Source organism: Rhinopithecus roxellana, chromosome 2, assembly GCF_007565055.1.
Source record: "Rhinopithecus roxellana isolate Shanxi Qingling chromosome 2, ASM756505v1, whole genome shotgun sequence".
Classification (NCBI taxonomy): domain Eukaryota; kingdom Metazoa; phylum Chordata; class Mammalia; order Primates; family Cercopithecidae; genus Rhinopithecus; species Rhinopithecus roxellana.
In genome coordinates this window covers 144,912,769-144,928,437 of record NC_044550.1, presented here as the reverse complement: position 1 = coordinate 144,928,437, position 15,669 = coordinate 144,912,769, and the positions used below count along the sequence as shown (strand labels likewise).

The following is a 15,669-nucleotide window of genomic DNA, read 5'->3' as shown; positions in this document are numbered from 1 at the left end:
CCATGATTGTGAGGTCTCCCCAGCCTAATGGAACTGTTAGTCCATTAAACCTCTTTCCTTTATCAATGATCCAGTCTTGGGTATATCTTTATTAGCAGCACGAGAACAGACTAATACACATAGAAAGCACTTTCTCCACTGTAACAGGAATTGGCAAACTTTTTCTGAAAGGGCCAAATAGTACACATTTCAGGCTTTGTGGTCCATATGTTTTCTGTTGTATCTACTCTGCCACTGTGGTATGGAAGTAGCCATGGATACTACATAAATGAGTGAACATGGCTGTGTTCCAATAAAACTATTTTTATAGATACTGAAATTAGAAATTCACTTAATTTCCATGTATTATGAAATATTCTTCTTTTATTTTTTTCCAACCATTTAAAGATATTAAAATTAATCTTATCCCACAGGCCATGAACAAAAGGGAGCAGGCTGGTTTGGGCCTGCAGGGTATAGTTCCTTGACCTCGGCTTCATACAAACACTCTAATTTTATCTCATATTTGTATCCTTGGAGTGCCCAATGCCAGCAATACAGCCTACCCCTGGAAGATGCCCAGTATTGACCATTTGAACTTGATAAAAGTAAGTGCTAACTTCATGATATAACTATATAAAGTAAAGCAAGCCTTACTAGTGTTATTCTGTCCTGAGCAACTCCTTTAGAAAAATTTAAGAATCATGCACTTGTTTGGAATGATCTCTGAGCTTAGCAATAGAAGGCAAGGCTGTTATAAATGTCCATAATTATGAAAGTTCAACTAAACTCATGAACTCTGTAGATATTGCTGGAAGGATGAAAGACATATTTCCCCTCACAGTCCATCTGTATTTTTACCTAATTACACAGCTGGCTTGACAATGACTTTAGAAACTTACTTCTCATCTTGAATGGGATCAATTTCCTATCATGGAGGAAGAAAGACAGAACACATTCTGAATTTTTGGAATCAAAGAGTTAGTCTCCAATATGAATACCTATGAAAAGAATTTATTTTAAACCTAGACGTTAAGAATAACTTTCTTCCTCATGAGAAATTGATGACGTCTGATGGAAGCTAAAAGTTTTGTAATTAATCATATTTTCCTTTTTGCTGTGGCTGCCAGGAAACTCAGAGTAAAGTGTGTGCCCTGATTATAAAAATTATATTATCTTTTGGTTACACTGATATTTTCCACAGGCAAAGCTTTTACTTTTTCCCCCAAGTATAACTTAATATTTTTATGTTTCAAGTCCTTTGTAGAATAAGAAGGGGTACCAATTAATTCATTAATTCTCTAATCTTAGTAAGCTTGCATTTCTACTCAGCAACACAATCAATCATGTTAGCAATACATTCACTCATATCAAGATGAGCCAAATGAATAATTTCTTTCAAATATATCTTTTCAAGGCGGTCTTTCACTTCTCCATATGTTTCTGTTCTTCATCTGGTTGTTAGTTTTTTGTTGCCATGGCACTTAACATTTACACAAACAATAAAAAACAAGGAAACAGTTCCTGCCCACTTCCTGTCAACTCTTATCTGAATTTCAGGCCAAGTGGTATATGATTGATTCCAACTTGAGGCACCCAGAGATGGTGAAATGAGATGGCCTTGAGCCATTTACTCCAGAGCATTTTGAAAGTAGAAGGCTTATTTTTTAAATACCTAGGAGAATAAAATGAGCTAAAGGTATCAAATTATTTTTCCTATCGATTCAGTCAACAGGTATTAATTGATCACCTGCCACATGTGCTAAATTAATACCTGTTGACTTAATAGGAAAAATACATACACACAATATAAAATTAACCCATTAGATTCTATATCAAATTTTGAGTCTCACCTTGTAAACAGGGCAATCAATTTTTAAATAGCAGCATGAGGGAGAGTGGGCATAAGAAATGGCAGCCACACTGAGGATACTGGGGGTGAAACCTGCCATCTCTTACAATTTGTGTACATGGCCAAGTTTTATTGTTAGGTTGGTACAAAAGTAATTGTGGTTTTTGCCATTACTTTTCATTTTGCCATTACTTTTAACGGCAAAAACCACAATTACATTTGCACCAACCTAATATTTCAGACAGCATTCTTTGAAATATAAGACAAATCCGACAGAAACTAGATTAAACTGTAGTATCTTAATAAAAAGAATCTACATATAAATCATGTGTTGATTACAAAGTGATTTCTTTCTGTTTCTTCAAGTAAATCTAGCAAAATTTCTATCTTATATGCTTAAAAAAAATTAACAAACAGAAAGCAAAAGTATCCTTCTTTTTAAAATGTACTGTACTTCACTTATCACTAACCCACAAGATAATGTGAGAGAAGTAAGAAATCCACTCTGGTCTTGGAACATGGTGGTTAGGAGCCAGGCTTAGGTTTGATCCCCAGCTCTGTCATACGCAAGCTGGGTAATTTTAGCTAAATAGTTTAGCTTCATTGCACTTGGTTTCTTCATTTTTTAAGTGAGGGTACTATTATATCCTTCCAAGTGCTACTGTAGAGAGAAAAAGAAAAAAATAAAGTCGTTAAGAATGTTATATAATAAAATGACTAAGGGCAAGGGCAAGGGCAAGGCATCAGCCTCCTGGGTTCAGTTTCTGGCTCTATCCCTCACCAAGTGCATACCCATGAGCCTGGACTTCACTGAATGTCTCAGTTTCCTTATCTGTAAAAGGAGGACACTAGTTTCATCTACTTTGTTGGGTTACTGTGAGGAGTAAAGAATAGAAATAAAGTACTTAGCACATGGTGAGCACAAACTAAATGTTAACTATTATTAGATTAATATCTGGCATATTGTAGGTACTAAATAAATGGTAGTTAATATTAACAGGCCCGGCACAGTGGCTCATATGCCTGTAATCCCAGCACTTCTGGGAGACCAAGGCAGGATGGTCGCTGGAGCTTGGGAGTTTGAGACCAGCCCGGGCAACACAGTAAGACCCAGAGTCTTTTTAAAAAAATTAACAGTAGGGGACAAAATGGGAAAGAAGAGAAACCATGAGTGTTCACAGGTAGAAAGGTCTTAGGAATCATTCCGTTTCATCTTTCACTCAACAAACGAGACAACTAAGGACTAAAGCAACAGAAAGTACCCTGCCCAAAGCCCCTCAGCTCTGGAGGCAGAACTGGCTCTGCAACCCAGCTCTTTGCGCCTCCAGTCCAATGTTCTTGGCCTGAAACCACACTGCATACTTAGTCCTCCTGCCTCTAGGGGTGATGGAATTATAATGGAAACCAGTTTTTCACGACTATTCTCCAAAAAGGAAAAAACGAGATGGGGATTTGGGAGTTGGAACAAGGTGAGAGCAGCCATTGGCAAAGAGACAAAATTGAATACTGCTTCTCGATATTTGGAACATATATCTGGAAGGCATCAGGATTTCATTTTTGGTGAAACTGGCCGAGGGTTTATAAATTAAAAATATAACCATAGGAAATAAGAATGACTTGGGGAATTATGGACTGATCAATTACACTTTGGAATACAGCCAGTTGATGGTGTCATTAATCAAACAAAACAGCCCAACTTTTTGAGTAACAGAAAACTGACTGAACAACTAAAGAGATTAGTTTAGTAAGGCTCCAAGACAGCCTCTTTGCCCCTGCTCCACCAAAAACCTTACTAAACTAATAGTGTTTCTTAAAATGAGTTGAGTGAGATAAAATGGTTGTGAAAATACTTTAGAGGACGAAACTATTCAGAGTACTTAGTTCAACACTCTCATTTTACAAATGAGAAACAAAAATGAAGAAAGCAAATCACTGGTTCAAATTGATTTGGCTAGTGTAATTTCAGGACCTCATGGTAAGATTATGGATTAAAGTGTAAGCCTTAAACAAAGGGTAGAGACAAATAGAAGAAGTACAATGATCTGTATCATTGCACAAGTATCCATCACCATTCACTTAGACCTTATAACGTGCCAGGCAACATGCTACGTTGATCCATATGCCTTTATTCCTCACAAATTAATGAGTTAAGTACTATTACTATGCCATTTAATAGATAGGAAAATAGAAGTTTAGGGAAGAATATGAATGACATTAACACCTGTACCAGCACCATTACTACAGTCATCTTTTTCTGAGCACATACCATGCACTAGGTAAATGTACTCGTTGTTTTATATATATACACACACACACACATATGTCATAAAACATTATATATATTTATAATGTATATTATATTGTATTCATTTATAATATGTGTATATATGTATGTTTATATTTTATATATTTATATATTTATGTATATATGTATAATGTATATGTATATATTATATATGTATACTATTATGCATTGATATATAATATACATATATATCTGTATATATATCTATATATTATGTATGCATATATATTCATAATACTTGTATATTTTATTATATATATTAGCTCATTTAATCCTTACAATGGTCTTCTATGGTCAGTAGTATAGTTAGTCATTTTACAGATGAAAACATGTGAAACTTAGAGTAAAATTAAATTATTAGTCCAATGTCACCTTGGGCTGGGAAGTGGCTAAGACAGGGGATGAAGCTGGGCTTCTGCAGTTGATATCTTTAAGAATAAAAAGCTCACGCCTGTAATCCCAGCACTTTGGGAGGCCAAGGCGGGCAGATGACGAGGTCAGGAGATGGAGACCATCCTGGTTAACACGGTGAAACCCCGTCTCCATTAAAAATTACGAAAAATTAGCCAGACACGGTGGCGGGCGCCTGTAGTCTCAGCTACTCGGGAGGCTGAGGCAGGAGAATGACGTGAACCCAGGAGGCGGAGCTTGCAGTAAGCAGAGATCGTGCCACTGCACTCCAGCCTGGGTGACAGAGCAAGACTCCGTCTCAAAAAAAAAAAAAAAGAATAAAAAGCACAGGAAGACAGATACCACATGATCTCACTTATATGTGGAATCTAAAAAAGCCAAATTCATAGAGGTAGAGAGTAGAATGGGGGTTACCAGAGGCTGAGGAGGAGGTAAGGGGTGGGTAGAGAAAGGTGACATGTTAGTCAAAGCACATGAAATTCCAGTTAGACAGGAGGAATATGTTCTAGTGATCTATTAGACAGCATAGCGACTACAGTTGATAATAATGTATATGTCAAAACTATGTGAAGAGTAGATTTTAAATGTTCTCACCACAAAGAAATAAGTCACCACAAAGAATAAGACGACAGACATGTTAATTAGCCTGATTTGATCATTCCACACTGTATAGACATCATAAGAGCACCTCATCACCTTGTACCCCAGAAATATATATAATTACTACTTGTCAATTAAAAATAAAATAAACATTGTTTACAAAAAAGGATAATAGGAAGAAGAAGATGTAAAGAAAAATCTCCATTTGCAAATCTTTGACCCTTCCAGTAATAAAGACCTGACAGGGAAATAGCTCTCTCTGTCTCAATCTCGGTCTCAACCTCTCTCTCTTTTTCTCTCTCTTGCTTGTCTCTCTCTCTCTCCATATATATATATATATATATGTAGGTATGTGGAATCCTTGGCATTTCTGTGGCTAATGGAACACTGAAATGAGCTAGGGGAAGAATGGGGCTTACCTAGGAGAGTAATTTTTGCTCCTGTTGCACTAAAGCTCATTACTATTTTAGTGCCATAATCTATCACAGGGGAAGCAACACATTCATTGCCTGGAATAGCATGCTAAGTGGAACAGAGAATCAGGTAAGAAAATAGTGTGGTTAAAGCATCTGAAAGACTTAGGAACAAAGAGATGGGATGATGGGGCTAAAGAAGAATAAAAAAGAAGAAAGTTGAGAAAAGAAAAAAACACATTGATTTCATTCTATAGATAGACAAGTGTAACAGAACGACAAACAGTTATCCAAGGATTATTTTTATTTAAAAAAAAAATACAGGCTAGGCATGGTGGCTCATGCCTACAATTCCAGCACTTTGGGAGGCCAAGGGAGGCAGATTACTTGAACTCAGGAATTTGAGACCAGCCTGGCCAACATGGTGAAACCCCATCTCTACTAAAATTACAAAAATTAGCTGGGCATGGTGGCACACACCTGTACTCCCAGCTACTCGGGAGGCTGAGGCAGGAGAATTGCTTGAACCAGGGAGGTAGAGGTTGCAGTGAGCTGAGATTACACCACTGCACTCCAGCCTGGGTGACAGAGTGAGACTCCATCTCAAAAAAAACAACAGCAACAAAAAAACAGACCAATGAAGGCTTCTTTCTACTCTACATAGAAGGCAGTTTTCTATTTCTATAACATATTGTTTACTCCTATAACAATATATCATCAAATGTCTGCTTAGAAATCAGTTGACAGAGCCTGGGAAATTTTGATGAATGAATAAACAGGTAGACCAAGCAGAAACAATTTGTTTTCATAAAGCATTCACCCCATTGTTAATATTTTATATCGGCAAATTTAACCAACCTAACAGTTGGACCATGTAAACTATGGCCAAAAAAAAAAAAAAAATTAACTGCCAAGTATGAAATGAAATGGATATTCTTAACCGAACATATTAATATTTTGTCTTCCAACTGCTTAAATACATAAGCTCTGCGTTGACTTGACTTTTAAAAAAGTTAAACCTATGACTTTTTTAATGAATACTTTCTGATCAGCCATAAGAGATGATCACTCAATCATTTATTGATTAAATAACCATTTAATAAAACATCAGGTAGTTCCAACAACCCTACAACTCAAGTTGCAACAGTGTCTTTTCAGGAATGAGTAAGGAGCCTGTTAACTATGTTGGGGGGAGGATGTAAAAGCAGTTGTCAATGTCAACATTAAGTTTAGAGCCAGATAACAGAGTAACTGCCTGATCACCCTTGCTGTGATTTTCTAGCAAAGCTCTTTGTTTTCCATTCCTGCTGATCACTGCCCTTCACTTTCCACAGTAACTCTCCCCTCATACTGACAAACAGGAAAAAAACCACTCAAGTCCTTTCTTACATAATGTGTTTTTTTGCAGGAGATCCAGAACTCAAAGATCCTTGATGCTTTTTATCAATTCCACTAAACGTCAAGGACAGGAAATAAAAATATTTTTCTCTTCCGACTCAAATACAATACCCCTTTGTGAAGTTGCTAAAAATCTAGAAATAGCCAATCTGGGAAAATTTTCAGGTGAGCGATAGGCATCAAAATATTTCATTTTTGCTAAAAATATCTCTAAGTTTTTCTTAGCATTCCAACAGCTCACATCACACTGAATTTCAGTACGATGAACACAATCTGTTTTACCCTTGTACTGGCAGTGACTCTGAGGTTATACAAAGGAGTCAAAGTAGCCTGTCCTATGACACTGAAGTCCCTTGTAGGCATTTGCCAGTTCAGAGCAGTTCTTTTCAGAATGGAAACAGGTAAGATGGCAAAGGGAAGAGAGATCAATGCAAAATTCTGTATCTTCATTACTTGGCAACTGGAGTTTCAATCAAGGACCCAAGAGGTAACTTAGGCAAGTGGGGGAGTTCCTGAAGGCTAAACCCATGACAGTGAAGCTTGTGTAGTCCTCAGCAGCTGCCCCAGCACAGATAAATTGAGGCTTCCTGGAGAGCACAAGCATCCTAAAGGCCGTAGGGCTGATCCAGTGTCCAGAGGGAAACGTGGTGGCAACAGAAGACACGTGTGGTCTGGGGTAAGCTTTGATGTCGCAGCTCCACAGCAACAGAGACACATGAGAAAAGATCAAAATAGAAGAACAACCCAGCCTTGCTTGGAGAGGAGGTTGAATGGAATGGAATAACTAGGTGACTAGGTAATAGAAAACCAGGTAACTAGGTAATGGAATAACTAGGGAACCACTGGGCACCTGGAGCTTCTGGGCTCTTCTCTACTCTGCAGGCTTCTCCCCAACACATCAGAGGCCTCCCAGACTCAACTGCTCCCCTCAACAGGAGCAGAAAATAGACGACAGCTACATTTTCTTCAAGTCTTGCCAAGAAAAACCTTGCAGGGTTAAGAACACAAAAGGCTTCAAATATCTTGCTACTGAGGTTCTTTCTCATAAGTTTCAGTGTATACCCACACACAGAGAGTGAAGAAAATTCACTTTGATTCAAAGGGTTCAAGAATGTTCACAGTCTTTCGAGGAGTCACTATGTTTTTAAACTCTTTCAGCAGCTCTATTTGTGCTCAAAAGAGTCATAGATTTATTTAATAGCAGTTTATCTTTCAGTTGGCCCATTACAAGCTGGAGCATAACATGTAAAGCACCCAGCATAATCATAGGTTTGGAATTGAGAAGGCTCAGGGTAGGGGGGAATGGGTGGGGAGTCTGAAATATAAAGACAAAGAGTTTGTCGTGTTATTTGCTGCAGGGAAGCATGTCCATAGGTGAAAAGGTTGAATTTCAGATAAAAATATAGAAGTAAACATCTGGAGAAGAAAGATTTTCATAGCAGGTTTGTGAACATTCTCCTAAAAATCCATCGCCCATGGAAAGAAAGAACTAGGGTCTGTGGAGCAATGGGGTGAAAACGATCATTCACTTAAGATACAGTAACATCTTTCTACCAAGTGATAAAAACCTATCACAAAATAAATACACACCACATGTGCTCCATAAAAGTATAACACAGAGGCACCTTTGTTTTTTTAACAGAAACCTGGCCAAGATGTGAAGACCCGACTGTGGTGCTACATTTGGGACTCAGAGGTCTGACACAGGAGCTGAGACTCAGACCAAAGAATTAAGATAGTAACAACATGTTGTCAATTAATCATGCTCATAAGGTAGTCAAAATGACCGTGAGGACACATTTCAGTCTATCGGATAGTATGCCAGCTTTTATTCCTATGCTCAAAGACAAAGAAGAAAGCCTTAACTTGGTGCAATATGGGCTGAAAGTTAAGTTGTCATATATATTAAACTCAGTCTACAGTCTTACTTGAGTAAATTTCATGAAAAAATACAATTTTCTTAAATGTAAGTTACGTTAGGGAAAAAACGGTATATCCACAGGAGCCCAAAGATGTCCCTAACAATACACTCAAACATATTTCATGTATTTTATGTTTTTATGTTTAAACTTATAAATGTAAATTAACATATTTCTATTAAAATTCATAAAATATATATGTACATTTATAATATAAATTTAATACCTTCAGCTGAGTTAGACATTCTGTGCCTTGAAGGACACCAGTTATTTTAGGAACAAATACTCTTTATTGAGGAAGAAAGTGCCAGATCCACCAATGGAATGAACACCCACATCTGTCAGACATAGTTCCATGTGTTACTTTCTTCCCCACATATCGCAAGTTTGTGCAATTAGCTTTCATCAAATCAACATATTAGTCACCAAAAAACACGCTGATGAAAACAAAGACAGGCTAGTTGCTTATTTCTTGAAAGTGAATAGTTCCTTTGGCCATTATATAAGGTAATCAGTTTTGCCAGCATCAAAACAGATAATGCTTTAAAAATAATGTGAGGACAATGTTATAATTTTTTTAGTTCTTATTTTCACTTTAATGGCATTGACTCATATGAGCACTATACAGCAAGCTGTTCTCTCTTACTATAGATACCTACACTTACATACATGTAAGACCATCCTCTAACTTCAGGAAATACTGATGTCAGGATCCCTGGCAGTATGGAAGCTGCTGTGATGGGATGGATTTCTGGAAACAATTGAAATATCATCATGGAATAAACTTCATAAATGCTTATCTTAAGGGAGTGTTGGCAGAAGCAAGGAAAATGGGTCAACTTCAGGAAATAGCATAGCCTATTTAATGGCAAAAAAATCAAGAAACAAAACGGTGTTCAGTTGCTGGTAAATCAGTTTTCTCTTTCTAACAAGTTTATTTATATCCATTTTTCTCTTCTTCCTATAAGGAAGGTATTTTTTCCTTCAAGCTTTTACCGTTAAATTCACACATTTAAATTTTTTTAGTCCTTAATTACCCTGATTGAGTAATTTGAGAGCAGAATCCTCTGGCCATTAGGAAAAAAAAAGAAAGAAAGAAAGAAAAACATATGTCCAAAAATTCCCTAAGCTTCTCCATATTCCTAAAAGCAAAATGTAACACTAGCAGTGTAAATAAAATCAATACATTGAGAACTCCTAAGGCTGGTTCTCAATGGAACCAGCCATTCCATTCTTAGTGGAATGAAAACCTGAAATGGAAACGAGGAAGATGAAATGAGATTCTATCTAAAAAGACTCCAGCAGATTGAGGGCTAGTGTGAAAATCCCAGGATGTGTAATGAGGGGAGGGGAGTAAGTTCTATGGTCAGAGCTCCCATCCAGCCCAGAGTGGCCCAGAAGAAGACGGGCAAACACAGACCCAGTCCACATCGCTGCTCTACCACAACAAGCATGGCTGAGTTCAGCTTTTCAGATGTCAGACCTGGGGTCGGCCCAAGGAGGGGCTCAGAAACCACAGCGACTTTTCAAGTTGTGTCCTTTATGGTATTTGCAGGGAAAGGGCCAACAATAGCCAAGGGGCTGTTTACCAAAGTCATTCTCCAGCACCTCCCACAGAAATGCTTGTGGAACTCACTGCCAAAGCTTACATGGAAATCAAACAGAAGGAACAGAGCACAGCCATGTAAAACATGCCCCAGTCATTTCGTAAGCTCTGTTTCTTCACAGATGGCTGCTGTGGAAGAAATGACTGCTTACAGAAAACAGAGATCCAAAAAATTAATCCACCACTGGGATGAAAGCAGGATGAAAAATGATTCCGTTCTATAATTCACATTGGTGATTTACCAGGTCTGGGCTATAAGACATCTAGGGATAAAACTGCTACTCAAAAGCAGATCTGGCAAAGATGAGGGAACGGTGTGAAGGGCAGGTACTGCTGAAGACTCTAGAGTCAAAAAAGGACTCACCAAATTAAAATAGAATGTTCCACAGACCATCTAAGCCAGATGGGAGTTGGTAGCTCATACATACCCTTGTATTTCCAAGAGATGGGAGACTCCAGGCTCTGAAAGGGACCAAACACAAGCTCACCTGCTGTGGCAGTACCCAGAGCTGAAAAGAGAAGATACCAAAGGAATCCAGCCTTCCTGAATCTACACTCCCAAGGTTGGGCTTTGGGACTCTGAGGGTCTAATAAGCTATGGCTCTTATTTTATATCATTACAACAACTGCTTTGGTTCTTTCATTCTTTCACTATTTACTTGTGCTTCTTTACATTTCACAGGTGGATGATACATTACTGCTTTGGATTTCCCTTCAGTTTCATGGTTCAATCCAATGACCATGTCTACATTTCTTTCACTGCCTTTATACTTCGTCTGCCACTCTATACACACACAAATCTCTCCCTACTTCCTCACCCCTCGTTCCCTGTTGGGAGTAGGTTTGAAGCTTCATCCTTCCAGATCTACTCAACATTCCTTTTTAAAAGGTAGAGAACAAGGAACGTAGCAGCTGTGTTCGCTGAGCCATTGAATTCACAGTGCCCAGCAGCTCTCGAGAGTCAACTGCAGCGTCCATCACGGCAAGGACTGACAGTTTGTTTCAACACTGAATATGGTTAGTACCTGGCAAGGAGCAGGAGTTCAATAACTCTTGGCAATAATTTCTCATCATTTTCCCCCTGAAATCCATTTTATTCTTCTTCTTTTTTTTTCTTTTCAGGTTAGAGTGCAGTGGTGCGATCTCGGCTCACTGTAACCTCCACCTCCCGGGTGCAAGCGATTCTCCTGCCTCAGCCTCCTGAGTAGCTGGGATTACAGGTGCCCATCACCATGCCCAGCTAACTTTTGTACTTTTAGTAGAGATAAGGTTTCACCACATTGGTCAGGCTGGTCTCAAACGCCTGACTTCAGGTGATCCACCCGCCTCAGCCTCCCAAAGTGCTAGGATTACAGGCGTGACCCACCATGTCTGGACCATTTTATTCTTTTATTCTCAAATTATTCTCTCTACAGGACAACGGAAGGTTTAAAAATCACTGAATCATGGTTTAGGAAATTATTCAACCCAAAAGGCAAGCCAAAATCTCAAAGGGTCCCAAATTTATCCCAATAGCCAAAGTTCCTCCTCCTCCTCTTTCTCCTTCTTTTCCTACTCCTGCTTTTCTTCTTCTTCATATCTTGAACCACATGACAAGAAAAAAATATCTAGACTCTTTACCCATGTTAATTAATTTACTCTTCATGAAAACTATATAAGGTAGTTACTATCTTACGTCCATTTTTACAGACGAGGAAACAAATGATTGTGCTGCCTGCCAAAGATCAGTGCACAACTGAGAAGCTGACAATCCAGGATCTCACTCCAGAATGTCAGCTCCCAGCTGCCCTGCATACTACGTCCTGAAGGAGAGCTGTTAAGAAGGCCAACTGAAGCCTGTGAGGAACAGTATCCTGGCCATTCATTTCCCAAATATTTATTGAGTGCCTACTATATACCAGGTGCAGGGAATGCCCCCAACAGCCATGGTCACTGTTCCTGTCTAGTCGACATTCCTGTTGCTTTCCTAATCACCATTTGTTATAGCTCCCAGAGAGTAAGCATGCTGAATCCATTAGAAAAGGAAACTCAAGGCCGGGCGCGGTGGCTCAAGCCTGTAATCCCAGCACTTTGGGAGGCCGAGACGGGCGGATCACGAGGTCAGGAGATGGAGACCATCCTGGCTAACACAGTGAAACCCCGTCTCTACTAAAAATACAAAAACTAGCCGGGCGAGGTGGTGGGCGCCTGTAGTCCCAGCTACTTGGGAGGCTGAGGCAGGAGAATGGCGTAAACCCGGGAGGCGGAGCTTGCAGTGAGCTGAGATCCGGCCACTGCACTCCAGTCCGGGCGACAGAGCGAGACTCCGCCTCAAAAAAAAAAAAAAAGAAAAGAAAAGAAAAGGAAACTCAAGAGTGAGTTCTTCTTCCATATCTTTATCCTTTAAACTTTCTTATTATAGAAAGCAATCGCCACTCCTCTCAGCATTAGCTGGGACTCCAGCAAGAACCAACTGGGACTACGTAGCAGCCTGGAATGCATAGTTATAGAACTAAATGGAAATGGAAAAATGAATACAATGATGTCAGGAAGTCCCTCTCTGTCCGACGATTAGATTGAGGAGATGCAAAGGCAGCTATAAGGAGAGTGGCTTATTCTTGCCCCTTCTTCCCTTGGGTAGGTCTTCAAACTTGGAGGAGTTACAGCTGCCCAGTCACCTTCTAGTCACCTTACAGAGAGAGCAGGAGAGCAGAGTGGCACATACCCTCAGGCAGGATTCCTGAGTCAAAGGCCAGCTGCTGACACTTGCAGCCTCTCGGTTTTATTTGACCTTCACCTTGTGCAGAACCCACCCCATGCAGTACAGCACAAACCCTTTCTCCCGGGGCTGCTGAATCAGCCACACTGGGAGTTGGGGGAGAGAAGTTTCAGACTCCTGAGACATTTGGTCTATTCAGCACCATGAAGGAAATGGCCGTAGCTCAGTGAGAGAATCAAAATCAGGAGCTGGCTGAATAAAGGTGATAAAAATAGATTTTCCAACTCCACAAGATGAATCATTTTGCCATGGGGATTCGCCAGGTTCTGTTTCAACCTGGTTTTCAACCCAGCTTCATAAATTTGGCTAAGGAAAATTTTCTTCCCTTGGATAACCAGTGCCATGGAGCGTTTAGCATTCAGACAGGTCTGACGGGATTTTATGACACAATTGTCCAGAAATAACCCCCATTCCTTTCCTGGCCTGCAGTAAATAGTGACTTTGAAGGACAAGGACTAAGTGGGCAAGGCTGGAGGCGCAGCCCTTCCCTCCAGACTCCTCCCTGCCTCCCCAGTGTCCTCCTCACTTCTTTCCATCCTCATTTTAAGAAATGGAAGTTTTTAAAAAGCAAAGGGGGCCGTAGAGTCAGGAGCAGAATGTGGCCGGGGCTCAGGTGAAGCAGCCCCCCCATGAATGCAGCCACATCTCCCCCACGACACCAAGTGCTGCTGGACCACATCTTAAAAATGCAGCCAAGTTGCTTTTCATTCTCAAAATTCTCAAAAATCCCTTTTATTTTGACTAAACTAATAGAGTTATGTGTCTTCTACCACTTACCGGAAAATAAAAAACAATGCTTTCCTTAGGGAATTTAAAGGGGAAAAAGCTTAATTAAAAGCAATAGGTGCTAACAGTTATCAAAGGACAAGATGAATCCACAGGAAAGTAATTTTCATATTATTTTCGCCATACTAATAAGTGAATAAAAAGCAACTTTTTTTTAAACCAAGTTTTAAAGTCTAAATAGCTTCCTTCTTTCCATCATGGATATCCCTAAGCATCTATTTTTTATACAATGTATTTTACTTACCCCCACTTGTCCTCACACTCCACAATGAACTCCAGCCGACCCACTCTGGGAGATGGGAGGGGCATGTCTCCTGTGTGCTCCTAGTCAGCCCCAGCACAGCAGCTGAAATACCCTTACATTTCCTTTCCCAAAACAGTCGTCACCACTGCCAACCCTGCTCTGTCCACAAGCAGGCTGCAGTGGCTGAAATGCTGATGCAGTGAAAGGGAACTGGAAGAGAGCTGATTGCCACACCTATTGGAGAGGGAGGCGGAGAAGCCCGTTCCCTCTGAGGAAGGGGAATGGCATCTTCAGAGGTACAGATGCCAAGATTGGAATTCTACAGAGAGCTTTGTGTCAGCCACTGGCACAGAGTAGGTTTGCAGTACTGTCAGGAAATCTGGATCTGGAAAAAGCACCCAAGTGGGACCTGAGGAACAAAGACTCAAGTCCCAACTCTGAAACAAAGTTGCTGCCTGACTCCAGGCAAGTCACTGCTTTCTGGTCTCAGTTTCCTTGTTTGTAAAATAATAGTGTTTCAAAAAGTAAATCTCTAAGTGGCTTCTAGTTCTGAGATTCTAAGGCCCTGCTAATGTTCATGAGCATAATAAGTAGTAAATTACCATTTATTGAAAACATCCTGTGTACCATCCATCATATTAGGTATCTTATATATATTATCTCATTTAATCCCACAATACTGACATGAGATTTATCAACCCCATCTTATAGATGAGGAAACTGGCAAACTCACTCCATGAATCCCCATGAAAATAAAGGATCATCATATCCATTCAGTATTTTGAATTTAAATGGAGGCATTCAATCTTTGTGCCTGAAATTGAGATGACATCTGAGAATGGAATTTCTGCACTGCTGGGAGATTAATGTGTTTACAGTCCTCTGCTGGTATAATTCCGAGGTACTAGTATTTATGGTTATGGCTGTTCATGCTACTGCAAAATCCATTTTCCACCTGTTGCTTTTTATTAAACCTCCCTAAAGGACATGAAATATTTCTTTCTGCAGATTCTAAAAACAGGATGCTGAAATATGTGAGCAGAAGCATCGTGTGCGGAGTTACCGTTTGGAATTTTCAAATGCTATAAAACACAATGTTTACAACCAATTCATCATTTATAAAAGTTTATTGGATTAATATGCCAATGGACTCACTGGTATCCTGCCATTTATTGATACGAATACATCAAGTGGTAGGCTGACGTTTAATATTTATTAATAACTTCTGTATTTCCTTGCCTATTTCATAGTTTCCTTGCATTATGCTCTTTTATCTTTATTGTCATTCATCCTATTTTAACTTTTTATTTTAGAATAGTTTTAGATTTATAGAAAGCCACAAAGATAACATGCAGAGTTTCCGTATAAGTCATGTCTTACATCTTACATTCCTATGGT

At 39.4% G+C, this 15,669-nt stretch overlaps 1 protein-coding gene across 22 annotated transcripts in view; it reads right to left on the bottom strand.

The window, feature by feature from the left end:
• LIMCH1 (LIM and calponin homology domains 1) overlaps positions 1 to 15,669 on the bottom strand; it is a 352,171-nt gene that overhangs the window by 156,180 nt on the left and 180,322 nt on the right. For 2 of the 22 annotated variants that reach the window (XM_010384743.2, XM_030921864.1), the window contains exon 1: positions 14,272 to 14,464. The exons of 19 other annotated variants lie outside the window; for them this stretch is intronic. The gene's annotated coding sequence lies outside the window, so the exon portion shown is untranslated. Of the gene's footprint in view, positions 1 to 10,911; positions 10,993 to 14,271; positions 14,465 to 15,669 lie in introns of those variants that run through there. One more of the 22 variants, XM_030921861.1, reaches the window with a different exon arrangement.